Source organism: Scylla paramamosain, chromosome 48 (assembly GCF_035594125.1).
Source record: "Scylla paramamosain isolate STU-SP2022 chromosome 48, ASM3559412v1, whole genome shotgun sequence".
NCBI lineage: Eukaryota > Metazoa > Arthropoda > Malacostraca > Decapoda > Portunidae > Scylla > Scylla paramamosain.
This window is the reverse complement of record NC_087198.1, coordinates 6258852-6262098: the sequence shown is the minus strand read 5'-3', so window position 1 is coordinate 6262098 and position 3247 is coordinate 6258852. Positions and strand designations below refer to the sequence as shown.

The 3247-nt window shown below is 30.4% G+C and overlaps 1 long non-coding RNA gene across 2 annotated transcripts in view; it reads left to right on the top strand.

Moving 5' to 3' along the window:
• Positions 1–2581, top strand: part of LOC135095264 (uncharacterized) — a 6424-nt gene extending 3843 nt beyond the window's left edge. The window contains exon 7 of one of the 2 annotated variants that reach the window (XR_010264188.1): positions 2277–2581. This is a non-coding gene — a long non-coding RNA (uncharacterized LOC135095264). Of the gene's footprint in view, positions 1–2259 lie in introns of both variants that reach the window. The other variant, XR_010264187.1, reaches the window with a different exon arrangement.
• Positions 2582–3247: the final 666 nt, after the last annotated feature.

The window sequence follows — 3247 nt, the reverse complement described above, 5'->3', positions numbered from 1 at the left end:
AAACATATATCACTTCACAACCTTCTATCTGATCGCCAGTATGGGTTCCGTCAAGGCCGCTCTACTGGTGATCTTCTGGCTTTCCTTACTGAGTCTTGGTCATCCTCTTTTAGAGAATTTGGTGAAACTTTTGCTGTTGCCTTGGACATATCAAAAGCCTTTGATAGAGTCTGGCACAAAGCTTTGATTTCAAAACTACCCTCCTACGGTTTCTATCCTCTCTGTAACTTCATCTCAAATTTCCTTTCTGACCGTTCTATTGCTGCTGTGGTAGACGGTCACTGTTCTTCTCCTAAATCTATTAACAGTGGTGTTCCTCAGGGTTCTGTCCTGTCACCCACTCTCTTCTTATTATTCATTAATGATCTTCTAAACCAAACTTCTTGTCCTATCCACTCCTATGCTGATGATACCACCCTGCACTTTTCCACGTCTTTTCATAGACGTCCAACCCTTTAGGAGGTAAACACATCACGCAGGGAAGCCACAGAACGCCTGACTTCTGATCTTTCTAAAATTTCTGATTGGGGCAGAGCAAACTTGGTATTGTTCAATGCCTCAAAAACTCAATTCCTCCATCTATCAACTCGACACAATCTTCCAGACAACTATCCCCTCTTCTTCAATGACACTCAACTGTCCCCCTCCTCTACACTGAACATCCTCGGTCTGTCCTTTACTTATAATCTGAACTGGAAACTTCACATCTCATCTCTAGCTAAAACAGCTTCTATGAAGTTAGGTGTTCTGAGACGTCTCCGCCAGGTTTTCTCACCCCCCCCCCAGCTGCTAACTCTGTACAAGGGCCTTATCCGTCCATGTATGGAGTATGCTTCACATGTCTGGGGGGGTTCCACTCATACTGCTCTTCTAGACAGGGTGGAGTCAAAAGCTTTTCGTCTCATCAACTCCTCTCCTCTAACTGACTGTCTTCAGCCCCTCTCTCACCGCCGCAATGTTGCATATCTAGCTGTCTTCTACCGCTATTTTCATGCCAACTGCTCTTTTGATCTTGCTAACTGCATGCCTCCCCTCCTTCCGCGGCCTTGCTGCACAAGACTTTCTTCTTTCTCTCACCCCTATTCTGTCCACCTCTCTAACGCAAGAGTTAACCAGTATTCTCAATCATTCATCCCTTTCTCTGGTAAACTCTGGAACTCCCTGCCTGCTTATGTATTTCCACCTTCCTATGACTTGAATTCCTTCAAGAGGGAGGTTTCAAGACACTTATCCACCAATTTTTGACCACTGCTTTGACCCTTTTAAGGGACTGGCATTTCAGTGGGCATTTTTATTATTAGATTTTTGTTGCCCTTTTCCAGTATCCTTCCTACATAAAAAAAAAAAAATATATATATATATATATATATATATATATATATATATATATATATATATATATACTATATATATATATATATATATATATATATATATATATATATATACATATATACATATATATATATATATATATATATATATATATATATATATATATATATATATATATATATATATATATATATATATATATATATATATATATATATATATATAATATAATATAATATACATATATAATATAATATAATATAATATAATATATATATATATATATAATATAATATAATATAATATATATAATATAATATAATATATATATATATATATATATATATATATATATATATATATATATATATATATATATATATATATATATATATAATATAATATAATATAATATAATATAATATAATATAATATAATATAATATAATATAATATATATATATATATATATATATATATATATATATATATATATATATATATATATATATATATATATATATATATATATATATATATATATATATATATATATATATATATATATATATATATATATATATATATATATATATATATATATATATATATATATATATATATATATATATATATATATATATATATATATATATATATATATATATATATAGAGAGAGAGAGAGAGAGAGAGAGAGAGAGAGAGAGAGAGAGAGAGAGAGAGAGAGAGAGAGAGAGAGAGACCATAAGAAAATGAGAATTTATCAGAAATCCCAGAAATTGTTAGTGTTTTAATTTTTCATGTTTCTATGGCAGGAATCGTTTAGTTGGGCAAGTCTTTCACCAACTACATCATTTTTTTCGGTTTCTTTTGTGCATTAGGAGTGATGGAATTGGTTCAGTCATTCCAGTTAATTTTTTTCAGTATTACGAATTGTTCAGGTGGTCGAATGTTCCAGCTATCGGTTTACTCCAGCCACCCTCACTGAGCAGATATGAAAACAAGAGCCGCTGAGAGGTTTGAACTATTCGTCTGCTGCTTTTAGTGTTTGCGGTGCTGTTCCAAGTTGTTCTCTTCGCTTATTCCAAGGCCATCAGTCGTGGCAAGAACCAGTAAAATCATACAACTTCAGGCATTTAAGTACTTCAACAACTCGATTACTCTTTTTACTGGCAGTGGTAGTGTTCCAGAGAGAGAGAGAGAGAGAGAGAGAGAGAGAGAGAGAGAGAGAATTATTATTATTATTATTATTATTATTATTATTATTATTAGTATTATTGTTATTATTATTATTTAATAGAAAAAAAAAGTAGATTTGTTGTTTACATGAATACATAAAAAAAAAAACTTTAATTATTTAATAGAAATAAAAAAAAAATACGAAGATTTGTTGTTTACATGCATACATTAAAAAAAACTTTAATTATTTAATAGAAATAAAAAAAAAATACGTAGATTTGTTGTTTACATGAATACATTAAAAAAAAAAACTTTAATTATTTAATAGAAATAAAAAAAATACGTAGATTTGTTGTTTACATGAATACATTAAAAAAAAACTTTACTTACCCTATTTTATAATACACATTTCATACAAAAAACAGACCATTGTGTTCACCTGCACCACGACGCACTACCAAGCATGAGAAGCCAAAACTAAAATAAATAAATAAATAAATAAATAAATAAATAACTGCCGATGTTAAAATATTTCATTCAAAAACTTGATAACTGTACTTGATGTCAGTGGCGTTTGAAAAAATATATATTTCTCTTACACCACAACATTCTATTAAAGTCGAAGGCAGGAACCACAACAGTAAAAACTGACTGTAGACATGAGAACAACTCCAAGAACTCGAATACTTCTTTTAATGTCAGTAGTGTTTGAAGAATGCATGCTTCACCTCCA